This window comes from Rattus norvegicus, chromosome 18 (genome assembly GCF_036323735.1).
Source record: "Rattus norvegicus strain BN/NHsdMcwi chromosome 18, GRCr8, whole genome shotgun sequence".
Classification (NCBI taxonomy): domain Eukaryota; kingdom Metazoa; phylum Chordata; class Mammalia; order Rodentia; family Muridae; genus Rattus; species Rattus norvegicus.
The window spans coordinates 51285050-51304502 of NC_086036.1; positions in this window are offsets into that span (position 1 = coordinate 51285050).

A 19453-nucleotide genomic window follows, 5' to 3' on the forward strand; every position below is an offset into this window, starting at 1 on the left:
TCTGTTCACATTGTGCCATTTTCCTTGCGTGGCGATCCTAACCCAGTCTTTGTTCACAGCTGGTCTCCGAGCATCCCTTTCAAGGCCCTTCCTTTTCCCCAAGCTTTCCGGAACACTCAGTAATTCTGGCCGCAAACTCGACACTGTTCCTAAGTGCAGGCTTGACCTTTGTTTTTATTCCTTTTCCTCTCCTCTGTGTCCTTTTATTTACCAAGCTGTGAAGAAAGCTTCCTCTGCAGATGAATCCGTTTCTTTAGACATATTTTCCTCCCTATCAAGTGAAGATTATGGGAGGTTCATTTCTTCTTTCTTCCTGTTTTTTTTTAAATCACTCTCCTTCAAGGCCCACACAAAAGACAAACCTGCTTTTAAAATTTTTTCTAATATTCTTTTAAAAATGATCTTCGTTCCAGGTCTGATTATAGCCAGCATTTATTTCTTTCAAAGGAGCAATCTTCAAGGTGTTGGACGTCTTCATTTTGCATTGAGGGTTATTCCCAGCCTTTAATCAGAATCATATTCAAAAGAGTAACGTCATCACTTCTTCATTGGTTTTGAGAAAAGTAGGAGACACACAGACTTCCTGCCTGTATTATAATTAGATTCTCTAGGGGCTTGAAACCTATCATGACTTTATCATAATACTGATTCCATTTTCTCTACTGTTTATAGCAAAATATCATGGTTAACAACAATCTGATTATTCTGCAAAACGAGTTTCCTAAGCAAAGACATGTGACCTATATTCCATCAAGCCCTGCTCTCAAATATTACCGTCCTTCCAAATATACCAACCACCAAAGATTTTCTTTTGGCTGCACTTACAACAAGCCAGCTAGCTGTCTGCGGGGCTATCGGTGGGTTTATTTTTCTTGGCTTAAATGCAGACTTCTAGTTATTAATATGGGCATCAGTTCTCCTCGCTGACAACTCAAGATTGTAAAATGGAATTGATATAACAGAGAGCATGTGTGTTGACATGTGTCACCAAGATGCTTTGCTGACATCTAGAGAGATCGGTCTGGATACCAGCAACCATCTTAAGCCTGTCCTATCATGGGGTAGGCAGTCTCATTGATTTGGGGAAGTGACGTGTGTAGCACTGTGACTGCAAAATAGCAGTGTGAAGTCAGTCCCAGGAGTTATTGGAGCTGGTCTCCCAGCTTCCAGTGTTCTAGCATCCCCCAGTAGATTCTCAGACATCCATTTCCTCTGACTTAATGAGCCATCCCTCTGGGCTGTGGGATATCTCTTTATCTCTCTTTCTCTTTAAATCACAGTCATTTGAGGGAAAAATGAAGAAACAATAGCAACAAAGGTTAAGAAAAAAAAAACTAGAAACAAAACCTCAAGCTCAAAATACAAAGCATAAACACCCTGGCAAGCAACTCCTCCCAAAATATCCTGCAATTGTATAATTTTAATTCTTATCTTACCTTTTTGTAAAACCAGATGTTTTACTTCTGGATGTGGTCCTTATAATGAGGATTCCCTGATTTTAGTATGCATGAAAATTACCTGAAGACTTATCAAAAATGCAGATTTGTACACCCCGCTTCCAAACTGATTCAGCAATCTGGCAGGAAGCTCGTGATTGTGGATACTAAATGTGCGCCCCAGGTGACCTTGGTGCAGGTGGTCTGGACTGTTAGAGAAGCGTTCAAGTCAAACTACGATCTCTTCTCAGTTTAAATTATATGTTTATTTCTATTTATATCTAGTCTGCATTTTTCCTCTGGCAACATTTGCAATAGTGAAGCTATTCCTCTTGAATCTCCCCTCTCTTGTTCAGCTGGCTTGGCCTCAGCTCTCTGGAGATGTGGGTCCTTCAGTGTCCTAAGGACTGAGGGAACGAGAGGAGGGTACCACACTAAGCCTGCATGCTGCTGTTGCCCATCTCTGAGGCCTAGTTAAGATGAGCCTCGGCCAGCCACTGATAACAGCACATTTTCACACTTGAGAGAGTCCTTATTTTAATATTTTATGTCAAATTAGACATTACCTTTGCATAGTCAGGACTTTTTGAAAAATAGCATGCTTACATAAAATATTTAACTGCTATTGAATTTATGAGGCAACTAATGCCGTGGCACGTTAATCAAAAGCAAAATACCACAGGATGAAACGGCACAGCTTCAAAACGCACAGGGACAAACTTTGGCCTAGATTAAATGTCACCAGTAAAATACTTGGTAATGAAATGAGTAAGGCCAAAGGTCAGGCTTCCATAAAAATCACGCTCTGGCTCCAGCTTCGTTTTAAATCATCTCAGATTATGAATGGTAGGTAGGCTGCCTGTACTTTCTGATGAGAGACCTTTTGAGCTTCAAGCTCCGTGCTCTTTCAGACACGTGAGAGACACTAATTGGGAGGGCACCCCTGTCATTCTTTCCTCTTTCTCCATTTTTATTTGTAAAAGTCTTTTGGGTGACTCATTCTTTCCTTAGAAGAAGGTTCTACAAAGTAGTCTGTGATTGGGCGGCTTGGCCTAGAGTCACCTGGGTAGAGGGAACTACAAATGAAAAACAAACAAACAAAAGCTTTATCAGATTGGCTTTTGAGAAAGTCTGTAGGGAGTTTTCTTGACTGGCGATTGATATGGGCATATAAGAAAGTAGGCCGAGCATTCTATATAGAGAAAACCAATAAGGAATATTAGTGCATGGTCGCTGCTTCAGTTCCTACCCTGAGTTCCCTCAGTGGTGTACTGTGACCTGGGATGTGTAAGGCAAATAAACCGTTTTCTTCCCAACTTACTATTGGGCATGGCTTTTACCACACCATAAGAAAGCAAATTAAGACTCTGTGTACATGTGTGTTGTAGTGTGTGTGTGTGTGTGTATGTATGCATGCATATGTGTATGTACTGAGTATGAAAGTCAGATGACAACTTTCAATAGTGAGCTCTTACATTTTGTTCAGGACAGGTTTCTCTTGTCTGTACTAATGCAGGACATTTCCAGATTGTCTGGTTCTGTGAGCATCTGGGCATTTCTCCTGTTTCTGCTTCCTCTTATCTCACTGTAGAGTGCCGGGATTACAGATGTGTGTTATTTTATCTAGTATCCAGGACAGACCTCAAGTCATGAGGTTTGATTGGCAAGGACATCTCTCAGCTCCTGCTATTTTATTTTAATGTGGCAAATATTCTATTTGGCTCAAGAAAGTCCAAGTTTATGACTTGCTGTAGACAATTTTTCATTATTTTTGGCTTCCATTTGCTTCTCAAAATGTTCAAATTGGGGTCTAAAGCATTAGGCAGTACTCTTTGTAGGTCAACACATAGACATCATTGGCACTCTCGAGTATGCCTCGTCTGCTTATAAAATGCTCACTAAATCCAATGAGGAGGAAAGGCTAGCAATTATCACTGGGCTATAATAAAATGGTTCGAGAGAGACACAGTTCCTCATATCCTTAATTCATGCCATTTTCCAATCTGTCACCCACCTAATCTCTCCCCTTTGCTAACAATGCATAGAATGTGCCTATCCCGCCATCCTTTCTTCTCAAGGAATAGCACATCAGGTAGAAAAGAATGCCCGCATGCCTCTATGTACATTTTAGCCACAAGGCTGTATCTTTTTTTAATTTTTATTTATTTATTTATTTATTTATTTATTTTATTAACTTGAGTATTTCTTATATACATTTCGAGTGTTATTCCCTTTCCCGGTTTCTGGGCAAACATCTCCCTCCCCCCTCCCCTTCCTTATGGGTGTTCCCCTCCCCATCCTCCCCCCGTTACCGCCCTCCCCCCAACAGTCTAGTTCACTGGGGGTCCAGTCTTGGCAGGACCCAGGGCTTCCCCTTCCACTGGTGGTCTTACTAGGCTATTCATTGCTACCTATGAGGTCAGAGTCCAGGGTCAGTCCATGTATAGTCTTTAGGTAGTGGCTTAGTTCCTGGCAGCTCTGGTTGCTTGGCATTGTTGTACATATGGGGTCTCGAGCCCCTTCAAGCTCTTCCAGTTCTTTCTCTGATTCCTTCAACGGGGGTCCTATTCTCAGTTCAGTGGTTTGCTGCTGGCATTCGCCCACAAGGCTGTATCTTACATGGGAAAAAAAATCCCTTAAATTACAAGGAAAATATGGTAGTAAGAAACATATCCTCATGACTACTACCCACATACTCCTTCAAGATCTGCAAAACGTGGCTGCTTTTGAAATAGGGAGTCAGAAGCTCCTCTTGCTAAAAGCCTTGGCTCCTCCCTGGGACTCCCTAGGTGACTAAAGGCAGGAAGAAAGCCTGGTGTCTCTTTCTTCTTGTTGTGTCTGTCTCCTTTAGCGCGGAGATAAGTCATTGCTTTAAACCCGAAGTCACACCAAAGTCTTGAACGAACAAAATGCCAGGCACAGAGCTTCTCCGCGATGTGAGAATGACCCATGATGCCCAGATCACTCAACTAATCCTCTCAAGAGAACACTTCACACTTGAAAGCAAGAAGTCACTCTTCAAACCACCATTCTAAATGACCACAAGAAGAGTCGCTCGCGGGAGAATAAGTAAAGCCCTTGAATGCACAACAAGCCAACCTTTGCACGAAAGTGTTCAAGGGTTTATATCAAAGCAGCCTAATTATTTTCTCATTTATTCCCAAAAGTCATATTTAATTCGCTGTGTTGTTATAGGGACTTTCCAAGAGAGAAAAAAAACTGCTAGAAGAATGGTGTTTTCTTTCACTGAGAATTGGCTGTGTGGCATTCAGTGTCAGGCACAGAACCAGACACCGCCATGCCCTAGAATAATTCCTATTAGTAACATTAGAACAATTAAGTGAGGTCAGCATTTTGTAATGTAGCCATGCATCTGCATGTAAAGACTAAGACATCATTTCCAAGACCCCAGCTAGGTGTTCTTCAGTTATGAAATCATTAGATAACCCAGAATTGCAGAGATTTCATGGATCATTGGGTTTTTTTCTCTGTTTTATTTTTAGTTTGTTTTATTCCCCTTGAAACAATTACGAGTCAAATTTCATGACAGCTCTGACACATTTGTATTAATATTTCCTAGGAGCAAGCATCGTTTAAACAATAATTTAACTGCTACAAGATAGATTTGGAATGTCTGATAAAGCCAGTGAGGTCCTCAAACCTCTATGTCAATTAAAAAAGAGCCATCCATGTATCTGTGGTTCCACATTGGAGCTAAGCAGACTGCTCAGCCTTACAAGATGGCCGGTTCATTAAGAGCCAAAGGATCAGGGTGCTACAGATTAGGGAAGAGTTTTAGTGAGTGCAGGGTGAGCCAGTTTATGGCCAGTGCTGACATATTAATCCCCAGTTGGCTAGCCAGTAGAGTTAAAGAACAACAACGTCTAAATTGGGCTTTGAATAATTGGTGACAGCTGCTAAACTATTAAAATAAAAAGGATACATAGAAAGCTCGTGTGTCTGTAATGCTGGTCGATTCCCCTTCTCGCTGGTGACAGGTCCTCCCAAGAACATTTGCCTTGCTCTGAAGCTTCAAGAATTCTGGTGACATCCTTTTGATGGAAAGGATACAGAAGTGATATGCTTTTATAAAAAAGACCACCAAATTAACTCGGTTGACTTCCAAAACCTCAGGCCTGTAATTTCTCTGTACATATAGATATACAAAAGGGAGGGGAACAGAAATTGAAAATTAGCTTTTTCCACTGAGCGTCACTGAGTGCGAGGGTAGCATAATAAGAGTGTTCACAACATCAGGGAGTTTGAGATGAAAAGGAAGTGCTTTTAATCAAATCAAAAGAGAGACGGGGTTTGAAAGACAGCAATTACATAGAACCTCATGAAAGAATTAAGTGAAATTCATTTATAACCGCAAATCACTTCCTCAGATGAAAGTGATTTCTCTAACCCCCTAACTCTTTAACTTTGGGGGGACGCTGGCTATAGACTCAGCTTCCAGATCCTTAGCTCTGAACTAGCGCAGGGTGGTGCTTGTCTCCCTCTGTGTATTCCCAGCTGTCACATCTCCAAAGTTTCTTAGGCTAACAGCATTGAACGTTTGAGAATGAATCCAGAGGACTGAAGAGCAAGGTATTTAGAAAGGAATAAGCAGCAGATGTGTTCAAATAAAGTCCACGACATTACAATTTTTCTGACTGAAAAACAAAATCATCATATCTGGGATGTAAGTTTTACATGTTTAATGGGTAAATGTTCAGGCAAGGCAAAATTCTCAACACTAAATACTTATCCTGAAAATGACAATTCTCAAACTGTGCGGTAGTGGCCTAGCCCACCATCCAAGTAAATGGCACGCGCACACAAACACACACACACACACACACACACACACACACACACACACACAACAACAACAACAACAACAAACACATGTTACAACAGGCATTCATCAAGGTGTCTGGGACTCTTTGGGCAGCAATGCAGAAAGGGTTTCCTCATAGAGTTTATACTGGCTGAGGATGGAAATGAAACGGACCCTCTGCTTGGTGTCAAGGCCAACATTCTAAGTGCTTTTCATGATCTAGTTGTAGTCAGTGAGTGCTTTCTTTTGGATGCCAGAGAAACACTCCTAAGGAAACCAGGGAGACAAAGTCAAGAGATTCCGATGCAATGAATACAAACACAAAATAGATACTCCCAAGGTGACCTGACTTGAGTTTATCAGTTAGAGCTAGAAGCCAAATAACTCCTGTGAGATGAGCTGAAGAGTTGAGCAGAAATAAATCAGGATTCGTGCCACAGAGAAGCAGAATTAATGTGAAATCTAGAAATACATGAACTTAGCACCTATAAGCTTCATGCAAAGACAAGGGGCCAGGAAAGTTCCCACTTAATCCTCATTACTAATTACTACTTGCAGCAAATTCTCCCTTTTTCATGCACTAATAGGTGCTATATTGTCTTGGTGTACTGAGAAACTCAGTGTTTGGATGATGTGATAGTCTATAGGTGCTCCTATTTTAGGGAATAGGAAAGTAAGTCACAGAAATAAGATGGAAATGTGATTAGTTAGTCACCTAACTAATAACACCTGCTGACCCAGTATAAAGTCCAGACAGGCTGACTGTTGCCAGCATGTACAAGAGTAACCTCAAACTAAGTCATTGTTAACGAAGTTACTGGTCTTCTTTTGCTGTATCTTAAATTACCATAATGTGGTAGTTTAGACGACATGAATTTGTCATCTTATTTATATTCTAGATGTCTAGAAGACTTGGAGATTAGAATATTGACATCTTTGTATCTATACCATGGAGAGTAACAATTACTTAGTTTGACTGAAGAGTGTTTGGATTGCATAAGGGAATTAGAAATGTCTGCTATAAATGTGGGTCTTAGTCATGTCCACCTTTTCATAATTGGGAATTACATTTTCAATAAAATTAAGTCTATATTTACACACTGTTTTATAAAAATACATTGCTGTGACAAGTCAGGCATGTATCTCTGAATGATTAGGATTAACCTCTGGAAAACTAGTCTCTAGAGTTTTTTCCCCACCATGTATGATGTACCTAGCCATGCATACACCACAGTGCCTGTAGAAATCAGAGGACAACTTGTGAGATAGTTCTTTCCTTCCATCATCTGGGTTCTGGGGCTCAAACTCAGGTCTCAGGCTTAGCAGCAAGTGCCTTCATCCGTGTGTGTGTGTGTGTGTGTGTGTGTGTGTGTGTGTGTAGCAGCTTACTCATGGAGAACATCTACTGTAGAAGAACTCTCACAAGACTTAATTCTCATGAGTCACATGGACTCTGGCACTTAGCCTACCAACAACATATCAGTAGGAAAAACAGGCAGGTGGGACAGAAGGCAAATTCAGATACTACAAAGAGTCTAATATCATTAGATATTAGGAAATTCTTTACATATACATTTAAGGCAGTAATTATGTTCCTTCATGCATTGAGTCATGGTAGGGAGAAGACAGGGCATAGAAGAAAGGACCCCATGTAAGGTATCGGGAAATATTTCCAGACCATGGCTTCCATGGGTCACCTCAGCTGAGCCAGTGGAGCATCACCATCCAGTCCTATTGTAGTGTTTGAAAATGTGCACTGCACCAAGACACGGGTACCCTTACATGCGTATACAAGGCACACACCAATCTCTTTGTTGTGCTCCAGGAGCGTGTATCTGTCTTTGTATCAGTATCTCAAAAACACTTTAAAGATGTTTGAGAAAAGACATGTCAATCTGTTTAAGTAACGGCCTCTTTGAAATTTCCCCTGGTATTTTTAACACGCCTCCTCAGAAAGCTAGACACAATTGCAATCGGAGCAAACAAAGACAATTTGCGTTTGCAATGGAGTAGCTTAATGCTTTCCTTAAAGGTGTAGCTTGATTAATTTCTTTTATTAGGCTAAGCAGGATGATCCACGAAGGAAAGTGCCTTGTAGCTACAGAGAGTTATTATTCATTATAATAAAGGCCAGGGTAGCAACAGCTCAATAATGGGATATTAATGGACTTTTTAACAATGACGCAACAAGCAGCTTTAAAGGAAGCAGGATGAGAACTTCTCAATGGTAAAAAATGAATTGTGTTCTTCCCAGGGAAAAGGAAATAAACACTGGCTATCTTTCAGCCTTTTCTAACTTTACATCCACATTAGTAGAAGCAGTTCAGATCTGCAAGGGAACCCCGTGCCTTCCACAAGTGGATGCAGGAAAAACTGACTCCCATCGGCTGGGGTTTAATGTTATGAATCTGACTTGTCAGCCTGATGATTCATAAGCAGGAACAGAGAGAGTGTGAAGCCTGCATTTCTGAGGTTTGGGAATAGATTAGAGTGTTTAGACAGCTTTCATGTCCGTTCTCAGCCAGCCTTGCTGGACATGAAAGGAACTTCAGAACAGTCTCTAGCTCTACAACAGGCCCAGAGTTGAGATCTAGGGAGATGAATCATTGCTTGTTCAAAGTACAATGAGCCGAATGTCACTGAAGCCTACACTAGCAACCTTTCGAGAAAACCCTGTTTCTGTCTGTGGGTAAAAAAAGTACATAATAACTCTAAATAAAATTAGATGTCTGTGCTGGAAAGATGGTCTGTGTCTCTGATTTCACTGGCTAATGAGAAGCAACCTTTGAGAGAATTTTTTACACGGTGGTATGTAATGCTTGCCCTGGGGTGAGAGGGTTGAAAATTTTTCCTTACTCAACAACGAAATGTCTTTCACAGTGGTTTGATTCTTTGGTGGACCACCATCATTTGGTCCTAACTTTACTCTGTCTTTGGTTATTTCGCTTTTACTGGGGACCCACTACATGCCAAGTATTATGTGCTGGGTTATAGAGATACATGTTTAAAAGGCAATAAGAACTCAGAAAGCTATTATGGAAAAAATGTGTATACGTTGACCACAAAATGTATAGTGAACATCCCAATGAAATTAGTGAGTCTCAGAAACAGAGGGGCTTTTCTCAGGACTGACTAAGAGAATGAATGGGTAGCTGTTTCCAGAGGATGTAATGCATGACTTTGGTTTTGTGAGACAATTAATAGCTTGACATTTGACCAAAAAATGAAATCAAAAAATGCAAAGAATGAATGGTGTGGGCAAAATCATGGAGCAATAACACAGAGAATGAATATAGAAGGAGGCTTGTACAGGACTGTGGGTTTAACTCCTGAAACTGGGAGGGAGAGAATCAGAAACAAGAAAAGGGAACTCATGGACTTAGCTAAGAAAACTCTTACCTCTTTCATAGAAAGTTTGTTTCTGCTACACTGAAGTTAACCTGTGAGCCAAGAAACATGATGTCGATGGATAGTCTCTGGACTGAGATAGCAGAGGCAGCAAGACCTATCTACAAGAGAGTGAGTGAAGCTAGACAGAGTAAATGCAAAGGAGACAGTGAAGTGGGCAAACCATTCAAGATGAAATTGTAAGGGTTTGGGGATGTATGTAAGTGTCTTGAGTCACTTGGTGGAGACACAATTTTTAAGGAGGAACAGAGCAGCATGGCCGTGCGAAGGTCAAGAAACTGACCTAAAGTAGAAGGGGAGGGTATAGATGTTCACAATGTTGAGCTTAGGGTGACCATAGAGGTTAGGAGTCAACAAGAACATGATAATCCTCCCAGCAAGGCTGTAAGACAGGTTTCACAGTTGTACATAATGGCAGGCAAAATAGAGCAAGATGCAAAAGTGAAGCATCCGCGTTGTGCTCTCTGCGTTAAGTTTCAACTCTCCTGAGTACATCCGAAAAGGAGGACATGGATTTGACCCACCTGAAATGAGGAGCCCCACATCTCTCTTGTGTATTTCTCGTGCGTCTTTTCTACTTATCCATGATGCAAGTCATTGAGCTATGAAAGACTTGATTGGGATATTAAAAGGTAATGGGATTGCAATATGTAAAGGGAAGATTTTTGAATCCATTCTAGTCCAAAAGAAAAGCAGTCTGTGAGCTAAAGCATCAGTGAAGTGTGTTTCCCCGGCTCATACATGCGCTGTAAGAGTTTCCCTTAAATCTGTCCAGTGTGGTTGACATTCATCTTTTTTTAACGTAATGTCCACTTTTCTAAATGTTTGACCTTCCCCTTGCTATATATTCCTACCTTTCATATCAAAACTTTTCTTCTAATTTTGTTTAAGTACTATAGATGACCACTTCCCATGGAGTTTACATAAAGGAACCCAAAAAGACTCTGGGCATTTGGACGCCAGGCTCTTCTTCTGATTCTGTGTTTTGTGTACAAAACTCTTTGCAGCTTTTTAGTGTCTGGTAGAAAACTTTGAACAAATGAGAGTGCATGGACAATGTACTCTGTAAGTTCCAGTTATCAGTAAATAATATTAAGTTTTCCCATTTCACTAGCAGTTAAGAATCATGCCAATTAGCTGGCTGGGGGTGGCATACACCTTTAATACCAGTACTTAGGAGACAGAGACAAATGAATCTCTGAATTTGAGGCTGACCAGGTCTACAGAAGTTCTAGGACAGTCAAGGCTACTCAGCAAGACCCTGTCTAGATATTAAAAATAAACAAGGAACAACAGCAAGAACAACAACAAAAAATTTCTGTCAATTGACCAATCCTATTGGTCTGGAAGATGGTGCAAAAGATAAAGACCTTTCTGCAAAGCCTAAAAACTTAGAGTTCAGTGTCTGAAACCCACAGAATGGAAGGAAATAAACAGCTCCAGAAAAATTTCCTCTAACAAACACACATACTCCCTCACACACATCCATAAATACACACAAACACACACAGGCACACACACACACACACACACACACACACACACACACAAACACCCACTAGATAGATAGATGATAGATAGTTAGATGATAGATAGATAGATAGATAGATAGATAGATAGATAGATGATAGATAGATGATAGATAGATAGATAGATAGATAGATAGATAGATAGATAGATAGATAGATAGAATAACTCATAACAAGTAAATGTAGTAAGTGGTATTATAGTTCGAATGTGGAATGTTCCCCATAGGCTTGTGTCTTTAACTTGATTCCTAAGTGTTGTCGCTGTTTGAAGATATTGGAGAACCATCAAGAGGTAGAACCAGGGGGCTGGAGAGATGGCTCAGTGGTTAAGAGCCCCGACTGCTCTTCCAGAGGTCCTGAGTTCAATTCCCAGCAACCACATGGTGGCTCACAACCATCTGTAAAGAGATCTGATGCCCTCTTCTGGTGTATCTGAAGACAGCTACAGTGTACTTATATATAATAAATGAATAAATCTTAAAAAAAAAAAGAGGTAGAACCAAGAAAAAGTAGGCTTCTGGGAGGCAGGTCTTATAGGTTGATGCCCAGCCACAGTTCTGGCCAAGTTCTCCCTGATCATCCAAACATAAACAATAGCTTCATGTTCCCACTGCCAGAACTGTGAGCCATGGTGAGCTAGACATGCCTTCATTGCCATGACGGATGGTACTTTCTCAAACCATGGGCCAAAAAGTCATCCCTCTTTTAGAATTCCATCTCTAGTGTGTTTTATCAGACTAACAAGAAAATCGACTACTATAAAAATCTGATGCCAGGAAGTAGGGTAATGGAGCTGACCATGTGGCTCTGAGGCTTAGGGACTTGTGTGCTGAAGAAACGTAGAAGCATTCGGAGCTGCAGTTTACTGAAGGCCTTGAAGGCTGTAAGCAATGGAAGTTTTAAAGAAACCATAGGTCAAAAAGGTAGACAGTGAAGGGTATGCTGGTGAGGTTTCAGAGAGGGGCAGGGACAGCTTTGAAAATTGCAGAAAATAGGAAAACCATTTGCATTGCATTCCGGCCAAGGACCTGGCTACTTTCTGCCGGTGTCCTGAAGTTTTCCGTGAGGATAAACAGAAAAGCAACAGACCAGATCCATTTCGTGGAGGAAATTGTACACAGTGGAGGTTTGGCTCAGGCTACGGCATTACTGTTGTTACGATGTCAACCAAAGTTCATAGTAACTGAGCAGAAGGATACGAAAACACTGCCCTGAGTCAAGGAACAGAATGTGAATCCAGTTAAATCTGTGACTGGAGCAGATGCTGACAGTATAGTCACGATTGTTAATGGTACCCACTAAAGACAAACAGTCCCTTCTGCTGGAGGACAGAAGAAAAAGTGACTGCCGGGTCAGACGTTACTCCTGATACCAATGATCAGAGTTAGTTATTTTTCTTATTAGTAACAAGTCAAGTCAGGAAGGATTTGTTTAAGCTTAAGATTTGACCATGTATAAGCCATTGTGCCCAGGAAGGCATAGTGGCAGTGTGACCCACTCAACAGGAGGGAGACAGGGACGTAGTTCCATCCATTGGCTTAGGGGTTATAAAGTGGGCTGAACTCAAGGCTAAGTTGAAACTCTCACCACCACCAACTTCTGCTAATCAAGCCTCACCTCTTAAAGGTCCTATAACTGCCCAAGGCAGTGTCACCTGCTGGGAACCAAGTATCCAGACATATGGACATGTGGGTGGGGGCATGGATTTTTCACATGTAAACAATAGCAAAGAGACTGTGAAAAATTTGTCCGTTGAGAGCAAGAAATGAGAGTATTAAGAAGCATGTGTATTCGAGAGTACAGTGGGCAGCAGGGTGAAGAAAATAAATGATGAGCTGATCAAAAGTTGCCGAGCCAGCATTCCAGTGGCTTTCCAGGTTTGTCATTAAAACTCTCAGTCGTGCTGGAATAGTTCATGCTTACTACTGCCTCCCATCTTTGTTCAGAAGTGTGTGGGCTCATGGTATAATCGTCTGGAAGTGTTGGTACAGAGAATGGCAAGTGTGAGCAGCTGGGAAGATGGCTTAAGACTTAAGAGTGCACAGTGCTCTTGCAGAAGTCCTGAGTTTGGCTTCCGGCACTCAGATCAGGTGGATGACAAGTACGCAGGACTCCATATTTGGAGCATCAGGCATCCTCCTTTGGCCTTGATGGGTTCCTGGAGTCACAAACATAGATGCATACATGTTCACATGATTTTAAAAATGTATTAAAATACATCTAAAAACAAAGAATGGGAACTATGTTAATGCCTGAGTATATTCAGTCTACTTTTGTTGCTTCATATTCAATTCATATCTATGAGAAAGTGATGTTAATTAATACCTCTGATTGACACAGGTGGTACAGTGGGTGACTCTATACAATGTTGAATCTGGGGCTCAGTTAACCTCCTGGCAATGTTAGCAAGGCCCTTTCTCATTTCCAGACAACTTTACTAAAGAGTTTGCTCTTTTGGAATGGACCCAGAAGTTGCACCTGTCCCTACTCTGAACATTTCTGACCTGCTACATACTCTAGGCATATCGAAATCTATAATTCTGTGTTTGTTTTCTGAGGTAGATTCCTTCTCTGTCTCTGTTTTCCTCTCTGCCTCTATCTCACATTTTTCTGTCTCTCTTCTCCCTCTCTCTCTACCTGTCTCTCCTGTGTTTCTGTTTCTCTGTCTCTGTTTCTCTTCTGTCTCTGTCTTTGTCACTCTCTGTGTTTGTCTCATACACACACACACACACACACACACACACACACACACACACACACACATTCTATGTAGCCTAGGCTAGCCTAAAACTCATGGCAACCCTTTTGCATTAGCTTACCAGGTGCAGGGGTTATTAATGTGTGTCACCACACACATGCCTAACTCTATAGTACAATTTTTTAAAAGAAGAAGCTTCCCTAACGAAAGAGTGATTTCTGTGATGACTACAACATTGCGAGTCTGAGGTCCACATCATAAAAAAAAAGTGATTTCTGCACCTTTTTCTTCCCTATGCCAGCCTGCAAATAGAACTTGTTAATAGAGCAAAAGCCAGATTGTACTACAATGAAAAAACAAATAGACAGTTGATTGGATTGATGTAATAGGAAATCTATTTTGTTGTTGTGGTTGTTGACAACCATCCTACACAGTTTCCTGTAGCTGAACATATTTTTCGTTGATACATTGTTGATACCCATAAGTTCGCTTTCTTTACTCTCTGGCCACATTCTTATCTTCACCCCCCCCCCATTTAGCTTGCGGAAGAAGCCCGACCTAAAGCTCTCTAAGCATCCTGCACCAAGGCCTTTTCCATAGCTAACACCAACTGCTCACCCACTCTGTCGCCCAGGGATTGTCTTGTTCTTTCTTCCCTCTTGGCAATGAAGCTCATTCTCTTCACATACGTTAACGCGACTAACCAGGTCATCTTTATCTTACCTCTAATTCCCTCTATCACACACTGGGGGAGACTCTTCATTAATGCCACCGTGGACCCATCTCAGAGCCTGGATCAGATTGTATCCTATCACAAGCCCCTTCATGTCCATCCAGTCAGTATCTGCTGTTGACCTTCCTATGTACATGTATGCTGTGTACATGTATGAGCAGGACAGAAAACAAAATCTTTAACTCTGCATATTCCTGAGGTAGTACACCTGAATATTCTGTGACTTTGAGCAAACTAGAAGACTCTCCATACATCATCAGTCCTTTCATCTGCAGGGTTAAGAATACCAATGGCTTTTGAGGAACTATGACTTCATCGGTTTATAAGTGCTTAGCATAGTGTCTAGGTTGTTGTAAGGACAAAGTACACGTTATCTATTGACTGTGGGTTGCATGAAGTTGTTCTGTTTGTGACTCTGCAGTCAAGTGTTTACAAGCAGGCAGATGGTTAAGTCTCAGTAAGAAACTAGAGAGCTGGCTAAGTGGTTAAGAGCCCTGACTGTGCTTCCAGAGGATCCAGGTTTGATTTCAAGCATCTTCATGGCAGATCACAACTGTCTGTAACTCCAGTCCCAAGGGAACTGATACCCCCATGCAGACATAAACGAAGGCAAAACACCAATGCACATAAAATGAAAATAAATAAATCATTGGGAAAAAAAGAAAGAAAGCAATGTGAGTCATGATGAAGGTATTTGGGCCTTTGGGCTAGTGAAAGGAAGGTTAAGTCTTCCCAAAAAGCTTACCTCATATGAGGGATTAAAAAGTTCCATTAAAAGTATAGTTTTAGCTTAGCCTTGAAGCTAAGACATTGACCTTAACTTCATTGCAAGATTTTCTTGGTGTCTTCCTTAGTCATAAATCTCTTAACTAATTTTAGAAACCTTCAGCAATGCTCTAAATCTGGAGGAGGAGAGATGGGGTGGAGGGATCCATGAAAATGATTGGGCACAGGGCACAGGGCACAAAGCACAAGGAGAAACTCTGTGCCTGCCTTAGCTGGTTTTCAGAACCCTAGGTGTAGCCAGATTTTGGGAACCCCTCAGAATAAGTCCCTTCTGATTCTTTTTTCCCATGTCTTCTTATGTTGTGATAAAAATTAAAAAGGAGCATTTGCTGTTGACTCCCTTGAGCCGGATCCACTTGCTCCAGCTGCTGCTCTGCCATGCGGTCCACAAGCCACCCTCTCCTGGCTGTCCCCCTTTCAAGGACTCTCTGCGATGTCTGCTAGGGAGTAGCTACAACGACTGGCACACACACACACACACACACACACACACACACACACACACACACACACATATCTCATTTTACCGGCCCTGCCTGTTCTCACTCCAAGAGCATGCTCCACCTGCCCCTCAGCCATTTCTTTCACACTGTCCTCTTTAGCCTGCTAAAGTCAAAGGTCCAGAAACTTTTAATTTAGCAATTAGATTTCCATGTTAAGTTCTCAATCCACAATTCACCCACACAATAAATCCCCTGACAATTGATAAAGACATAAACCGCCCACCTAGACAACATAAAATGATCTAGTTCAACTACATCTGAACCATCCTTCTCCCTAGACTCCATCTTGATCTCTAGTTTCTCCTCCTCCTCCTCCTCCTCTCTCCTTCCTAGACTTTCCCCTGCCTACCCTTCCTTCCCATCCAACGATAGGCTACTCCTTATCCTGGACCCGCCTTGCTGCGTAATGACATCATCCTACATTCTTATGCACTAGAGGAGCTTGTGGGTAGTAAGAATACCATAGTTTTGGTGTGGATCTAGCAAAGTCTGAAGCAGAGAAGAACTAAGTTGCCATACATAAATTCTCCACAGTGTTCTTTCTCAGGACACTCGCTATAATGCTTTGGACAGGGAGCTATTTGCTATTAGTGGGAAATCTCTGTGCATTACTCTTCATTAGGTTACCATGACACTGCCCCTCCAACATGGACCTTCTAGCTCCTTATACCAAAAACAATCCAGCTCCAAGGCTCAGCATCTCCCACCTTTTCTCTGTTGGTAATCATTTATCCCATTATAATCCAACATGTCTGTTGTTACATTTATGTGCAGACACAAATGCTTCTTGAGAAAAGTGCATATCATAGGAATAGTGTAATGGTTCTCCACAAACCCATTGTTTAGCTTCCAAAATTATAATCAATGAAGCAGTCTTTCAAAAAGTCATTCAAACATACTTCCTTGTTCATTCACGAAACATTGGTGACTATATGTTCCATGAGTTCATAAGCCATGCTCTAGTAGCCTGTCACAAAGCAAGAAATGTTTACCTCAAAATCATTCTCTGATTTTGATATCACCTAACATCGAACAGTGGTGTCTCTTGTTAAAGAGAGAAAATACACCAAACCAGGTAGAGAGACGTTTTTTTCTTTGGCAGGGCACTATCCAGGGAGGGCAGCAGCTCTTGTCCTCTTCTTGTTTGAACATACAACCTTTAGATCTGTTCATACTAGCAGGTCTATGTACACTGAAAACCCTGACCACTGCCCAACATTAAGCCATACCTTTTCTAACACTGCTTCTGTCCAGATTTACAATTAAACATTCCGGCCCACAGAAGAAGCTCAAGGCTCACCAGAAGCTATAAAGTCTTCTTGAAGCCCTTACATCCTCATCTGCTCTGGTCCCAACCCTTGCTACTTATCTATCACCTTGTGTTTGCTTACTGTATATCTCTCAATCTCATAAGATTAAAAGGATGGGTCATAAGCCATTTATTATCAAACTACCCAGACTTCAATGCACACACGGCAGCTAATGTGGATCCTGAACCTCTAGTTAATGACTGTAATCTTTCTAGTACTCCTTGACATCAAGACAGAAACATGTTTAAAAATGTGTTGCTTGAATACAGTCATGTAACTGCTTCCTGTTACCTAACTCTGAGCATTGTTATTGTCGGCCAAAAACCTAGCCTCTTTCTTTTGCAGTCCACCACACTGGTGTTCTCCAGTCCTCTTATGGAGAATCGCAAATGGACTCAGCCGGTTGTCAGTTCATGGCCCAGCATATGCTGCTCCCTCTGTGCCTTCACTCACTTTATCCCCCTCCCTCTTCTCTCCGTCAAGCCTCCTTGTCCTTTCTGGGTCCCCCTGCTGAAAGGAAAAACCACAGATCTGATAGCGCCCCACGCCCCACCCCCCTCAGCAGGCTCTCAAAGTCTCATCCTGAGCTTCCAATTTCTCCTCTTGCACAAGCTTTGAAGGTAGGGAACCCTTTCCTGCTGGGGGTTGACTGTTTTTGAGCTAGACCACAGTCCTCTGAGGCCTGCTGTTTCTTCACCACGCCAATCCCACACAAAGCAGAGTTTTTCAGGAATGGGCTCAAATACCATTAACTGGCACTCCCAAGAGCAGGTTTTTGTTTGTCCCCTTGCTTGCTTTGTTTTTGAGATAGTGACTTCTTTCACAAAAGGAAGAAAGATTCGCTGCCCTGTCAATTGCTGTTGCTTACCACACAGCACATAATGAATTTCTAAGTTTCTTTTCTCCAGTGTTTCAGGCCACTTAGACTAATGCAAGAAACTGTATCTTTCTGGCCTTTGTTTCAATTGCAATAATGGGGGTGGGGGGAGGCAGAAGGAAAGAAATGCAAAAATCTATAGCTGCTAGGTTGCTTCTCCAAATCAAATATCTGTTCTTTTTCTCTGAGGCGAGTGTAAGAAAAAATACTCAGGGCTGGCAAGGGGCAAGTGTGCCCGTCGAATGTATCTTTTTGTCAGCTGTCAGCTGTCTGGGCTGAGCTGCACACCCTTTACTGCAGATGAATGCTCTTCCAGTCTACAGAAAGCCTGGGTGGCTCCGGGTGGGCTGTAGGCCTTTCAAAGGCACGCTTCTTCCCTGTCTCAGTCTGTGTTGTTGAAGTGCCTATTTTCAATTTGCAGTTGTGCTGGGAAAACGTTTTGATTCTTGATTTAGAATGTGCACTCCCAGAAGGTTCCAAGAGGGTTTCAGGCAAAGAGATAAAGCTTGTCTCTTTATGCTTCTTTACCGCGTGTGCTCTGTGGCAATAATACATACCCCACACTGTGCTTAAATCCCTGGTTTTGTGAAAGCCAGCCCAATTCCTATTTGGTGGGTCTTTTGACATGCAAGTACCTTCCCCTTCGGAGGGAGGGAAGCTGGATTCTTCACTGTCTCTCATCTTCTCTTTGTTTCTCAAGCCTAACACAGGAGTCTTTGGGAGACTGTTGTGAAAGGCATAGGAGAAACTGAAGGAACACGGAGAAATCCTACTGTAAACAGGATACCTGACACTGCCTGCTGCCGGAAGGAGCCATTTTTTCGTAAACATAATAGGGCTCATGTTCTATGCCCGGAGCAGGGCTGAAATAGATACCCAGGCACCAGCTAGCTGAGTCCCAAATTACCGTGGCCAAACGCCGTCTCTCTATCTCCCCCTGCTAATGAAATCTGCAAATAAGCCAAACCCAAGATAGCTACTGAGAGTGTAAAAGCCTGCCGAGCCTGCTGAGCGGAGAGCACACAGTCAGAAGCTGTCTGCAGCCAGAGGAATTCCATCTTACTTTGGAAACAGCCTTCCATCTAGCAAAAGACTAAAAGAGGTTTTAAAAAAAAAAGTACGCTCCGTTGCCAGAACGTATCTCCATCGTGTTAGCGAAGTGCCACAGACTTGTTGGAGAGGAGATTCTATATTTATGCAGAACATTGCCATCTAGATGAGGGCATTTGCTAGTTTTTATTTCATAACACCACCAGCACCATCCCCCATAGTCAAACTCGCTGGATTGAATTTCAAAACTGAGCGTTCATTTTGGTGGCAGTGGGAGGTGGGGGGAATGGAAGGTTGTAGA